Here is a 15,264-nt window from a genome sequence, read left to right on the forward strand (position 1 = left end):
ATTTTATATAAATAATAAAATGACGTACAAAATTTAAAATGAGTGTGTATTTTTATAATATTTTTTAAGCCAATATTGAATGAGTTACTTCTACCACCACAATATTGACATCATTGGTTACAACTACATGTTCAAAATGTCAACTGCCATCGTTTGTTGGGACTGCTCAAAATAGTGGCCCTGAATTTTGAATAGAAAACTTGAAGGATGTTACTAAGCAACAAACAGTTGTTTGTGACTTCCACATAATGTTATTTTCTGTACGGGTAGCAGATAGTAGTGTTTCCGGAAGCCAACAACTACAAATGAGACACACACACACACACACGAGAAGTAACGTTTTCAATGTTTACTTCTTACTAATTGTCGGGTAAATTATCCGAAATGAAAAGTTAAAATCCAATTTTAGAACTAAAAGAACAATCTTAGAAATTACTTAAAAAAGAGAACGCAAATAAAGAGTTTATAACCCGGGACACTAGTTCCCATGTATCAGCAGCATCGACCAGAACATCAGATAATCGTATGTGGCCCATTTGATCTGCCAAATAATAAGCGATAATCAACACAAACTGTAGGTCATTCGGCGGTATCTATGCTATGCTTTCATATGACATTTCCACCGTGTTTGAAATGGAATTTAAAGTGGCATGCAACACTACACTCAATATTCCAACTCCATGGGCATAAATAAAAATATGGCATTTCTAAAATCAAAACAGCGCCAATGTTCCTCGTGTGGGGAATAGGATGCGATATTGCTAACAATGTCAGCTACTCACCACTACGCATATAATTCACAATTCTCGCTGACGCTGGCAACACAGTCATTTATGGCGTTGCCAACAGCTGTGTAATTTCGAATATTTCTTAGTAAGGACAAAAACTAAACGAATTTATAATTAAATTGCCATTATTACAAAATGAAATGTACACACTAGTTTTTTTGGGTGGCCCTATGCTACGTGGTACGCCATGCGTTAATTTGGATTTTCAATAATCAGATAATGTTATTGTAAACAACCGATACATTAAAACATATAATCAGTATAATTACTATATATAGGTAAGGGGAGGGCACCTTTGAACACCTTTTTCCGACCAGCAACCAATTTTTAATATGGAAATCTTGTTCCATATTCTTGTGCACAACTTTGGCTAACCTTTTTAATTGACGACAAAATGTAGGTGAGTGAACATGTTTTCCATTGTAAATTTTTAATTTTGTTGTTGTAAGGGCGCAGGAAGAATTCAGGTATCGTTTTCTTTCGCCAACAAGCCAACAATCATTTCAAACATAACTAATGTATTTTCTTTCACATATATTAATTAAAAAAAATATATATATATATATTATACATTTCCGTAAAATGCTGCAAGGCGACACCTTTGAACATGTACAGTAAACTTAGGTTGTGAAAATATTGAAATAAATGGCGTTTCCTACATTTTATACAAGTGTATGGCATTTACAACATTTTGACAGCCCAAAACATAAAAATTTGTCACCGTTGAACTTGGCAGATATGAACGATATCAAGTGAAGGTCTGAACTATTACATAACTGGAACTAAACTATTTTCGGGACTGTTTGATACCGATGTCATATAAATGACAGAACTTGTTTTCAGGATAAACGATTTCGATTGTATTTTATTTGCACCATTTTTCAAACATCCTAGAGGACTGTTCATGTTGTTCATTTTCTCGCTTCTGCTTCCAGAAGATCCTCCACAAGTGTCCGGTGTACAAAATGAAATATTTTTATCGGTCTCCTGTATATCGGACAAAGCACCATGCAGACAACATAATTCGAATGGCGTTCCGATTCGGTTTAAATACTGTACAGCATATTTTTAATAAAATGTACTAAAACGATGACTATGTGTATTACGTCATAGGCTTATATAATGCAAAACCGATAACAATTATGTAGCTGTTTTCCTCGTAATTTTCATCATTTGAACATTCATCAAATATTGAACATTGGATGTATTTTTGCGTATTTGGTCTTGTAATTGAATATTATATAAAAAGTAAGGTGCGATTTTAGATGAGAAAATTCTTGGCAGTTATTTGGAGTTACTTCGATGTTTTTAGTAGTTTAACATCCTCAACTTATATGCACCTCCTCGAAGAGATTATTTTGTATTACTTAAGGATAAACACTGGATATTACAAGTATGTATCATTAATGTAATAGATTATTTACAATATTTATATATATATATAATATTTATATATATTTATATATATAATAATTTTTGCAGTTTTGCGAACAGGTGTGATGTGAGCCATACAAAAAGTACAAACATGGGTGTGATATATTCTAAGACCAATGCATGCTAATTCAGGTACATACCTGGTACATACATACGTATTTTTATACGACAACAATGTTAAAAATGTAATTTGTATCGGAGAAGAAGAAATGTTTTATAAGAAAACGAATGCAGAACCCATCACTTCACTCAACAGACACACACACCCAACCACACTCAAGTAAATGCATGTACCCCGTTTTTATGTATTTATGTAGATTTACTACAATATACATTCGAAAGGCCTTAGTATTTCGGATGCTTGTATATATGCAAGATAATAGAAGTGCATTTGATAATAACGACAAATACAAACAAACACATTTTCACACACACACGCACATATAGCTACACATAAAACAATTTTAAGAAAATAAAGAAGGATATTGCACAAGACATTGCATTATTAAAGAAAGTGCAATGCAAATACTCATACACCACAAGACGTACACACACTCACACACATACTTATGCATTCCTACGCATCTAGAAACGGACATATTCTGTCCGGAAGACTCTTTTTAAGTTCTAGTCGAGAAACTGCATTTAGTTTTTTCTTCTTCTTAGAACGGAAGGAGGTGCATATGCAACGCACACACACATACACAAATGTGCATTCAATGAAAAAGTGTTGTATTCAAAATACTATGTACACTAACACAATGAGGCATATAATTTTTGGAAATTGTTAGGCTCTGACTAGAGTAAGTTAGAGCAAGATAAGAAATTGTATTGAAGCAGAGGATGGGGGCAAATGTTTTTCATTTGGGCATACACATGGTTATATGCTTGCATATTGTTGGGGTGTCCAGTATGTTTATCTGCCCATTGGTCTGTACGTCTTTCTATATGTCTGTCTGTCTGATTACGTTCTTAATTCCAAGATGCAGCAAAAATGAATAATTATAAATTGCATTATAAAAATACACAGCCGTGAACAATGCGGACATTGTTGGCGTGACAAAAAAAATCTATTTCATAAATTTTAGTATGGTTAATTAAATTTGTTTTAGAATATACTAGTAAAGAATTGCATTCTGATATATACATATATGATTGACCTATATACAATTAACTTCTTTGTAAAAGTTTCAGTAAAAAATAGAAAGAAAAATAACCAATGGTTGTAAGAGAACACACATTTTTTTCCAATCTTACGTGACATTTCTGGGGACATTTAAATATGTCATTGATTTGTGAATTCTCAACTTTTTTTAAAAGGTTGTGCATTATATTATTCAGGACTAACATGGCAATTTGTACAACAATCAAAATCCATCATTCCAAAAGTGGGAGTGTACATTATATTCTTTTATAAGACATGTTATAGTTTGAGAATTTCTTTTAAGAAATTTCGAAGGAGTCATAAGACGTGTTGTCTTCTTATTTAACATTAGTTTGGGTAAACTGAAAATTGGGTTGTCAATCGAGATGTTTTTTTTTCGGAATTCCTGCAAATTTGGGATATATGAGATCTGTCAGAAAGTGAAAAACGTTTTTTCTATAAAGTTTAACTAAATAATTCAAAAAATCACGAATTTAAAATATGGATGAAGTCTATTTGTGGGATGGATAAAAAAATATAGCTACTAATTAGGTTATATCGCTGGCTTAACATGAAATGGATATAAGTCCACTTTTCCTTTTTCAATTAGTAAAAAACATCGATTTAAGGAAAAAAACAATTATTTCATTTTCATTTGTTTGCTGTTGTGTTGTAGCGATGAAGGGTGATAAATATACCCATACAAAGGTCCCCCCATTCTCGGCGTCAAAAATTGTGTTGTTTTAATTCGAATCTACTCTAATTCTTGAAAATGTACCCATACAAAGGTCCATCTTAAGGGGACCCCCCATTCTCGGTGTCAAAAATTTTGTTGATTTAATTCGAATCTACTCTAATTCTAGAATGTCCCTACAAATTTTCAAGTAAAAATCTCAAGAACTCTTGAAGATATAGCTATCAAGTGACGGCAAGAGTGATTCTAGGATAAAGCCAATCGGTGATAATCTTCCTAATTTTTCAACATGGTTTGTGGATAAAAATAATCGATTTTCCAAAAATATTTTTTTCAAAGGCCCTCCATTTTGTTTTTTGTTGAGCAAAGTCAATAAGCTTAGTTCATACGAGAGCCAGACATGTTCTCTTTCTAACACTTTTGGAATTTCCGGATTCCGATGTTCCAGTGAGGAGTTATCATGCCCGCCATCAAAAATGAGGACATTTCTTTAATCACCAAAAACAATAACAACCAAATTTTGCAAATTATTTTTCTTCTCTTCTAAATCTTAAATTATATATGTGTAAAGTTACCCCTCGGCAAACAATGCCATACATTCCCCACTAATAAATAGTTGTTTTTTATAAAAACAACAAACTGGGATTCAGCCTGACTATTTTGCAAAAACAAAATAAAGTTACAAACCATAACATGCATTGGTATTCATTTACCAGCCCAATGAAAATCTTGAACTTTTTAAATTGAGAATGGGGGAGGTCCCCTTAATTTTCGGTATGTTAAAGATCGTAGCCTTATTTCCAACGTAAGTTTCTTTCATTAGTTATTTGATTTTCGTTGTTGAAAAACCTCTCGAGGCAGACAATTTAAAATATAGGTCTATATATTTCGGTATATGCCTATGTAAGGGTCAACATTATTTTTTAAAATTATTGTGGTTTTTTATCGTAGTCTTATGTATAGGAATTCAAAATCGAGTAACGAAACGAAATATGGGTAAATTTCATAAAATCAAGATTTTAACAAATAAAATATGAGTTTTATGTAGTGAAAAATTCCACATCAAAATGGGTTGGGGGTTTTTCGGCTCTAATATATTTCAGTTGCTTCGAACTGAATAATAATATCGCAATGCTATTTCTGATAAATCATAATCATAAATTTCGGCATGCTCACTGATTCTTCGTTTCAAATTAATTATTTAAAACCGTAGATAACAAGATTTCTATCGTTTTTTTTTTCTTACGTATATTATACGCATCCCATGGTATTTGGAGAACTTTAATAACACTGTGCGACACGACAATTTTTCAGGGGTTCTAATGTACCAATTCTGTTTAGTTGAAGTTCCTGATTTTTATCATTTTCGAAAGCTAATTTAATTTTCTTCCCCGTTATATAATAAAACTTATATGGCTTGATATCATAATTTCATCGTACAGTCAGAAGAAAAATAAATTTTGTCATTTCATGCGTATTTTTTCACCGCATTTCAACCGCTGTAACTCAGCCAATCCTCAACCGATTTACCAAATATATATCTTGTTTGAAAGGAAAAATTGTACTCTTTGAAAGAAAAAAAAAATAATATAAATCCGTTATAAAGTAAATAAGTTATTTAAGTTTCAAATGGAAAATCCATGAAACCACGTTTTTCTCTATATTTACCGTTATAAAATTAATTTTCGAAGTGACCCAGAAAAACCAAAGGTATTTCCGTGGTCCAGGGACTCCAACTAAACAGAATTGGTACATTGGAACCCATGAAAAAAATTTTTTTTGTTATTTTGTAGCACAGTGTAATTATTTTATCGGCAATACCTGTCAAGCCTTAGAATGATGGATTTCATGGACTATGGCGTTACTATGTCGACATATTCCAGACATTGGGTCCAGGTAAAATGCTATTTATTTGCTAACATTTTCTATGACCTACAAATCTGAATTCAAAACTCTATGTTACGACTAACGTTTAGGATGAGTTTGTACAACGATGTAGTTTCTAAGCATGAACTGCATTTCTTATGATAACGTCAGGATGCAAGTAACAAGAACTAGTTGTTGTTGTAGTTCTTGTTCTTGGTGTTTTACTGAGATTTGATGCTGTTGTTCCTTGCAATTATTTCTTTTTAGGTTTGAGAAGTTTTTGTAGAAATGGAAGGAACTTCTAATATTATTTTTGGTCATAAGCCTACTGCAATTTTAATCAAGAAATTTTAAATACATACATCAAGATATATATATATATAAATATATATATATATATATATATGTATGCGTGTGAGTGTAATAAATATCACAGTATATACTTATGCAATACATATGTATGTGTTTACATACACAAGAGAGGGTGGATGGAGGAATTGTGTGTTTGCCTTTCTTGTTAAAATTTTGTTGTTCAGCCATGTATAGATTAAGTATTGGTACGTACGTATGTGTATGTATGTAGATAAAATATTTATTGTGGCTGGTTGTCAGGCTTCCTTTTTATTATTAGGAGACCTACACCACATTTTCAGTATAATGAGTACATAATCATAAGTATATTCATATGTCCTGCATGTGTCACTGTGTGTAGCTCTGTTTTTTAGCAGTGCAAACACACATTCATTCGTATGTGCATTCTATGTGTGTGTGCGTGTTTACGTTTGTCGGAATGTGTTTTCATTTTTTGTGTGTTAACCCCACACTCGCCTAATGTGGCAAAAAATCGCACAGTCCTCAGTTCCTCGTTCGGTGCACTGGCAGGCACTCTTATCATGATAACATCATACAATGCATTCGACACGCACTCACACACACATACACCTGTGTACGCACAATTGCATTTTAATAATCACACACCAGCACACACACACATACGCGCACATTTATACACGAACCTGCTGCACTTGATGCACAAATGCGTATGTAGGCAGTTACTACAAAAAGCTTTCTCAGTTGAGCAGTTGGGAAGTATTACACCTCCATCACACCGCCACGTTATGTAAGTGTGTTGCTGTGAGTGTGCCACAAATGACCAGAAATTCTCTTAAACAGCATATCATCATTCAACGCGTATAAATATATGTGTGTGCGTGGCATGCGAGACACATTCTCACACGCACACATGTGAACTCAAACTTTGCTTGTTTCAAAAGCGAAGATGGGCTTTTGACAATTTGCTTTATGTACGATTCGCGCCTGTGTGTGTTTTTGTCCGTGTGTGTGTGTGTGTAAAGTATTCGATGCCACCGATGGCCGCCACTTTATGCACCAAATATCCATGTACACATAGGCATACGTAGTATATAATTATCCTTATTATATACATGGGTATGTACAACGAAAGGAGGCGGCGGCGGTGTGAGGGAGCAGGGATCACCTCCATAATTATATACCACCCAAAAATATGCAAATACAACGACCAATATGTACGTAAGTAGGTACATATGTTGGCACAAACCAAACCGTCAAACCACATCGCCTCAAAGAGGAATGGGCCTATGAGCTAAGAAACAAACTCACACACCCATCGGACATCGGTGGCTGGTGAAAAACCCTTTCTTCGCGTTTCAGACCCAAGTCCTCGGATCCATACATCACGTTCGCCTTCCAAACAAAAGCCGAACATTATTGTGTGGGTCTGAATTTGAACTGTACCAGATATTGGAACAAAAACATATCCCTGTGCATTCTTCGTAAGATATCCGAAGATCGTGAAATGCCATGAACAATAAGCAACAGTGGAATAATGATGTTGGTTGATATCTTTTAAGTTTTTTTGTTATTTTTGGGTTTTTGATATATGGATAAATATATACAACAAATGCGATTTAAGGGAAAGGAAACAAAAGTATGAAGAAAGATCTGTTTTTTATGTATGGAACGAGATATATTTAAAAAAAATGTTATCAGCATTTTCAACTCAACTTGGACTGGGTTGTCATTTCACAATTGCATTTTCCCATGGTAAATATAAATACAATTTGTATTCCTAATTTTCTTCTTAACAAGGTATCCATGTTAAAATTGACGCTGTATGACGGACAAATCGATAGGATGATTGGATTTATACTAGTTGTATCTGGTTACTTTTCCACTAACATTTACTCAGTAAGTTCTATTTCAGAGACGGCTGTGCTGGATAAATCTTACAAGAATATCTTTACCCATAGAACTGTCAAACAATCTATCTCTTATCGCTCCCTTTTACTGGACTTGATATATGGATGTAAACAGACAACATCCATATATCAAGTAAACAGACACAGCTACTATTTACATAAATAATAGAAATAATATCTGGTCTGTTCCCGTACTGCAAGAATCTACTCGATTTTACTATTTTTTTCGATACCATAAAGGGAAATTCGTTATCGTAGTAAAAACTAGTAGATTCTTGCAGTACGGGAACAGACCAATTATTTATAATATGTAAAATATTTTCGCACAGAATTTCTTGTCAATCAAAAAACTACTGAGCCTAATGTATTGATTCTATATTTGTGCCAATATATCTACACAGTTCCAACAGTTTTTGCACATTTTTGAACTATGATAACATAGTAATTAAATAAAAATAGGTACATAACGAATATATATAATTATTGCCATCCATTTGAAAATCGGTCTGAAAAGCAAAAAAAGGAGCACTTTAATGTCAAGAATTTATTAGTGAACAGTATCAACAAATTTCGTCCAAATTCTAATGTTTTAATTTACTTCATAATTAAGTGTGAATTATTAACAAATGTCGGACTTTGATTGTGGCTTACAATGGTGAAGAAAAGCGCATATTGGATTATTATTAATATTTTTCGCCAACAAGATAATATTACAATACAAAGTATTAAACCTGATGGGATGAAATAAAAACCACTTAAAATAAATGAGATTATTGCTAATTGAGGATTATTTGAAAATTGATATCAATATTACCGAAGAAGGATTTTACAAGTAAAAATATAAACATTTCAAATAGTAGTATATGAGCCTTTTTTTGGTTTAAGTTCATTTTTTATTATATTGAGATATTTAACGAATTGATTTTGTTTCTGTTTCAAAATATTTACTAAGGGGTATTAACTTTGTTTGTGACATTGTGCCCTTAAATATGATAAAATAATATGTTTTGTAAACTTTTTTACAAAACCAGGATTTGTATCCGAACCTAGAATGGAAATAAAAGTCCAATATCAAGAAAACCAAATACAAAATCTACGGAAAAACCGTTTAAATTATTCTCTTAATTTACAAGAATCGAAATCTGATGAGAAAATTGCAATTCGAATACGAAGCGATCATGGTGCAATTATACAAGGTAACTGCAATACTCAGCTGATTTTATTGTACCGTAATACTTGTGTCAAGTTCGATATGACATTTTTGATATATGTAAAACGATCCAGCAGGAATATTTAGTACACATTATACATATGTAAAATATGAACTGATAATACAATATGCGCTTTATAATATATAGGGAACCCGAATAAAATGCAACACCATTTTGTGAAATTGTTGACATTTAGTTTTGCTATTTTCCCAAATCTGCATATTATGGAAAAATAGAGTATCAGCAATTAATTTTTTTCTGAACCGGTTTTGCCAACATGAATTGGCGTGAGAATTCCAATTATATTAATTTAAAAAAATATAAATCAATTTTACATTAACAAATCAAAAAAATTGCAACAGAAGTTCGTTTGGTTTACAATTTACTTCAATTTTCTAATGGGAAAATGTGAAGCAGCAAATCCCTTTGAAATGAAAAATTCCTATTTTTAATACCATTTTTAGCGTTTTTGTATGAGTTACCTCTACATATTTCAATGACGCAATTGGAGGACGCTATAGAAGTATGAATTTGCGAAATATGAAAAGCTCATAATTATACCAAAAATTTTGATTTTTTAGATTTTTCCTTCGATATGTGTCGCTTTTAATCAGGTCTTGACATATAAAATCCAAATAATATATATATATATATACCAGCTATATTTGAAATATATATATATATATGTATATATATATTAGTGCTTAAAATACGATTAGACCCCAAGATAAAACAATATCAATTGAACTGAATTTTGTATTTTAGTCACGACATTACTCCCATTTAGTTTTTTTTTTACTCTTTTTCCCACTTTATGTTCGGATATACTCCAACAATTAATTTTCGACTTCTCAAATGGAAATTATCTACAACACAAAATATTAATAAAATAGAACACGCCGCTACTAAAAAATTGTAACACAATTCCAACAACATCAATGGGTCATTTTTTATTAATACTGGTTAGACATTTATTAACATGTTACTGTTGTTGTTGTAGTGAATGTAGTCAATAACAGATTTTTTTTATAAATTATGCCGATTGCCACAATATTTAAATCTACATTTTCAGATTCGTTGGCATGACCTAAAATGCTTTAAAACTTTTGTTTAAATATTATAAAAATAATAATAATGAGGAGGCTTTTTTCTGTCCGGCACAATCGGAGGAGGGAAGTACCATAAAAAACATGTTTTCAACAAAGTCCAGCCAACATTTAATGAGCACCACAGGCCAGGTCATGATAATCCAAATGCATATATATGAATGGGTGTGTGTGTGTGTGTGTGCGAATGATTGTTTGTATTCATCATGCACACAAACAAATAGTGCTAAAGGGATGAATAGGTGGATGCCAGCGGCACGGATCCTATGCGAACATTGGTGCCACATTGGACATCAAAATATACACCTGCCCGAACCAGACTATTTCACAAAAAAGGGTCCACATAGTACCCAACATGTCCAATAAGCTAAAGCATAACATTATCATCGACAGAAACAGCAGCAACAACACCAACAAAACAAACAAAAGAAAATGATATAAATTAAAGCGGAAAATGCAGTGAACAATGAAAATAGCCATGATCAAGGAGTAGGAGCCGCCACTACTCCCATAATCAGCTGCCTCGACAACAGAGTGCTGGGGAAGAGGGGTTGTAGGGGATGGTGGTGGTGCAACACACCAAGCACACACACTCACACATACAATCGCCTCTCAAAGCTTGTGGTACTCGTACATCAACATTTGGCGTGCATTCCTGCAATCGTTATTTGTAATATGCCACATCTTTCGCAGTATGTCGTCGCTATAAGCCCTTCCATGCAAATGGGGTACACCTCTTCTTCGATTTTGCTTGATATGCCCCAACCCGCGCCTAGCAAATCGCTCGGTCGGTCCCGCATGCTGAAGAGTGTCAAAAAGTGCGTATCATTGTTGGCAAATAACGAAAAAAGAAGCGATGTTATGTTAAAAAACTGCACGGAAACCGATGCACACACACACACACTCGCACGCCTGCAAGTCAGCACTCATAATACACAAAAAGAAGAGTGAAAAAGAAAAGAATGGCTTTTTGTTCCTCTTTTACGCGTAAAAAGTAGTGCATCACTTACACACAAAAAATGAACAAAAATTATGTACAAAAATTGCATTGCATCTATGAAACGGGGAGCTCCGTCCCCAGGACCAGACCGCCGTCGTCATCGCTGGCCGCCGCCTCTCTCTCCACCGCCACTCGACAAAGGCATCCTGCGCCAGACCAGTCTAGGCCAACACGAGAGCAGCTTACATTATTTACTTCGTAAGCAGCAGCAGGACATGAATAAACGCGCCTTTTTTCGGACCAGCTGAGCCTGTGTGCGTACGTACGTGCAGGTGTGGGTGTATGTGTGCGTGTTGCTGGGCTCGTGTGTTGGTGTGCGTTGACGGGACGGCATTTTTTACAATTTTATTTTCGTGCGTGTGCGAATGAAAAATAAAATACATAAAAATTCGCCATGCGAAAGAGGCTGAGGAAAAAATGCAACAAAACCTCAATAGGACACAGTGTTGAGCCTCTTCTGTTTTTTACCCACTCGGAGGAATGGACACACAACACGGTCGCCAACAAACAACAATCTTTTGCAATGACAATGCTACAACAACAGCAACTACAAGTCGATTGCCGGTCGAATGCGGATGGTGTAATAAGTCGGGGCAGTTAAAATCAGATGGTGTCGTTAATGGGTATCAAAATTTTGGAAGCACGCAATGAGTGATTACAAAGCCATAGATCCCCGAAGAAGTCACTTGAAATAGCCAATGATTGTTACTCTGCTGTTATACAAGTGTATAAACAGATAAATCCAGATAACGCCAGAGATTTTTTTTCAAAATTTTAAATTTGATTTTTAAATAACTATCAATAAATAACTATTTTTTTAATAAAATTTGGTTTTAACGTGAAGGTAGGAGAGTATAGAATAAGAGACAACACAAAAATAAAACACTATAGAAATTCACCGATATTACTGTTGTTTACCAACAGGGATATGACATAAAAGGACGGTGGCGCCAAATGAGTTAAGCGTTTCAAAGCACACCATCCTGGAAACTTCCATGGAATATATTAATGAGTCCTGATCAATGTTTTCCTGTAAATCGAATACGCCATATTGTCTCTTAATGGACAAGTGTGCCTACATGTCCAAAATGGAATTCGCCACATTGGCCACGAAAGAGTTCCGGCAACAACAATCGAATGATTATCGAATTATAGCAATTGCAAAATCCTCGATTGTGCACCTCGTTCGTAACTGCATCGACTCCGCAACAACAGCGCCAGTTACTCATTTGTTGAGTGCGTATTATTGGAGGCCTTGTGCGTGTGTCATGTGTGGCGGCAGTGAGTTTGTGCGTAAGTTTGATGGCTTGGCGGCGTTGTTGTTGCATATCGCGAAAAAATGACCAAAACGAAAAAGAGATGCACTGATACTTAAATGCGTGTGCAAAAAAACAGTAAAACCATAGCTTTCACTGTTCAGCATTTCCATGGCCATACACAAACAAGCACGCATACGCTCGCTATACGGCCACCAACACATTTTTTAACTGCACTTCTTGGCAACAAAAAATGGATGCAACCATCCAGAATGCAACAACAGCAACAACAGCGGCATCGGTGAATGTAACCCAACGAGGTAACGCAACAAAAAACGACGAAACGGAAAAGACCTCCTTCAAAAATGAGGCAACAATAATGCTACCGTACTTAGCTTTGGCGGACGTGTTGATGCGTCTGTGTTGGTCAGATCCTGCAATACCAACGAATACCGGCAGAGGTAATAACAAAGGTCCCGCTTTGATGGGACTGTAATGGTGGTGCTCCCCCTATCTTTTGCTATCGCTCCGCCACTCTCTCACCACCCTCCCCAGTTCCAAGAACCCACACAGAGAACAGCATATGATGGCTGCATGGGACCAAAAATCTAGAGCTGATTAATAATGTATGTATGCATGCAATTAACGTGACAGCGTTCCATCCTCCTTATTAACCATCCTACCAGCCCTGCTCACCCCAGCGCACCCAGCCGGCCGACCATCATTTAATCTCACACCATACCAGACGCCGCCAAACATACTTCTGCAATAATTAAATGAGTTTTTACTAAAAATAAATTAATGTTAGAGCATTTGTTGGTATTGTTGAATTTTTATGGCAACTCAACTAGAACTCAACTTTAATATTGGGCCAATGATATAATTGGGTTAGTAATTGATAGGCAGTATGTTGTAAAAACAACAACAACGACAACAACATACATCAAGAATTTGACGATGACAGCTCAATACAATTTACATTGAATTTGCAAACCAAAAAAGGAGAATGTATTTTAAATAAAAATATCAATATTATTTGAATGTGACGCAATACTCTGTACTGATAGATTCATTTCATAACATGTGAAACAATACAAAGTTCCAAGTTGCACTTAAAACTGTCTAAGCTTTTATATTTATATTAGAATAACCATCGTGCGAAACTTTATCTGCTTTGAATCGGTTTACCAAAATTAATTTCACGGTGTTAGGTGTCTTCCGATTTTGTTAGGTGTTGAATTAAGGGCTTAAAGTCAGACTGCCCATTGCCCTAATGAATATTTGATGAATGGCAGAAAAGCATCCCCCACTTCGCCATGTTACGATTGTGACGTTATTCAATTGAACATTTAATTAGGAATTCTTTCTAATTTGAAGAAAAAGAAAGAAGAAAAACATCAGCCGAGTAAACATCAACCATCAACAGTTCAGAAAAATCGATGAATGTCTGAGTATGATGTACAAATATGGACTAAATACACAGATCGGAAATTGGGAAACCTAATCAGTGACAAAGCGACAAATAAGATATGACCTGCAGTAAATTGCCAACATTTGAATGTCACTTAAAAGAAATATTCTTTTGGGAACAAGAATCGAATCGAATTCGGCTTTGTTGATTAAAAACATAATGCCGTCTATTTGTAATAATGGCATAATCATGGTAAAGTCACATAATTTTGTATCCGGAATATTATTGAATTATAACAAGTCTTAGCTCATATCGACTACAAACTTATCAACCCGCCCAAAAAATGTCCAAAGATGCAGCAACTCCGAAAATTACCAAATGGTTTATTATGCAAATCTACAAGAAAGTCCGTTAAAAAATCACATCAAAACTGGACATTATCTGCAAAATAAAAGGAACAAAAAATGAAGCTACGGGTGCTTAGATATACAGCATCAGTTAAGGATTCATGAAACATCTACACCAGAACTGACCAAAGATGACCACTGAAAACCAGTTCGGTACGCTGGCGGAAAGGGGTTGTTTATTTCACACGTCTTCCAAATTCCAAGACATGTCAAAGTTCATTTAAACCCTTTACAGAGACTGGCCGCAGAAACAGCGATTTCTCGGACAAAAAGATGCAAACGGTGGTGGGTTTCCTTTATGCGCTCCAAGCCGTAGATCAGTGATGCTGTTTGCCGATGTGGGGTGTCCAGTTGTTCAAAACTGGATTTTTGTGTAATTTTTATAAGAAATCTTTTTAATTTGAGAAATCAGGATTGAAAAGGGATCTTTTTTGGGTCGAAAGAGTACCCATTCAACACTGAGTGTTGAAAATTCTATGTGAAAGTTCACTAAAAACTTATAAAACTATCCTGTTTTTCTAGTTCGGATGCTTGGCGGCATACATTGGTATCCTAACTAATGACGATGCTAAAGTGTGAGAACATTTTCTTTTTTCGAAGATATCTCATGAAAGACGCTTCATTTACTAAATGATAGAACGAGTGACCTCCAACAGATGGACATGGGCAAGAAGAGAAAATATAACGAATATTTTCAAATATTTTTG

This window comes from Musca vetustissima, unplaced genomic scaffold (genome assembly GCF_032173495.1).
Source record: "Musca vetustissima isolate MV318-11 ecotype Yass unplaced genomic scaffold, APGP_CSIRO_Mvet_v1 utg3129, whole genome shotgun sequence".
Taxonomy (NCBI): domain Eukaryota; kingdom Metazoa; phylum Arthropoda; class Insecta; order Diptera; family Muscidae; genus Musca; species Musca vetustissima.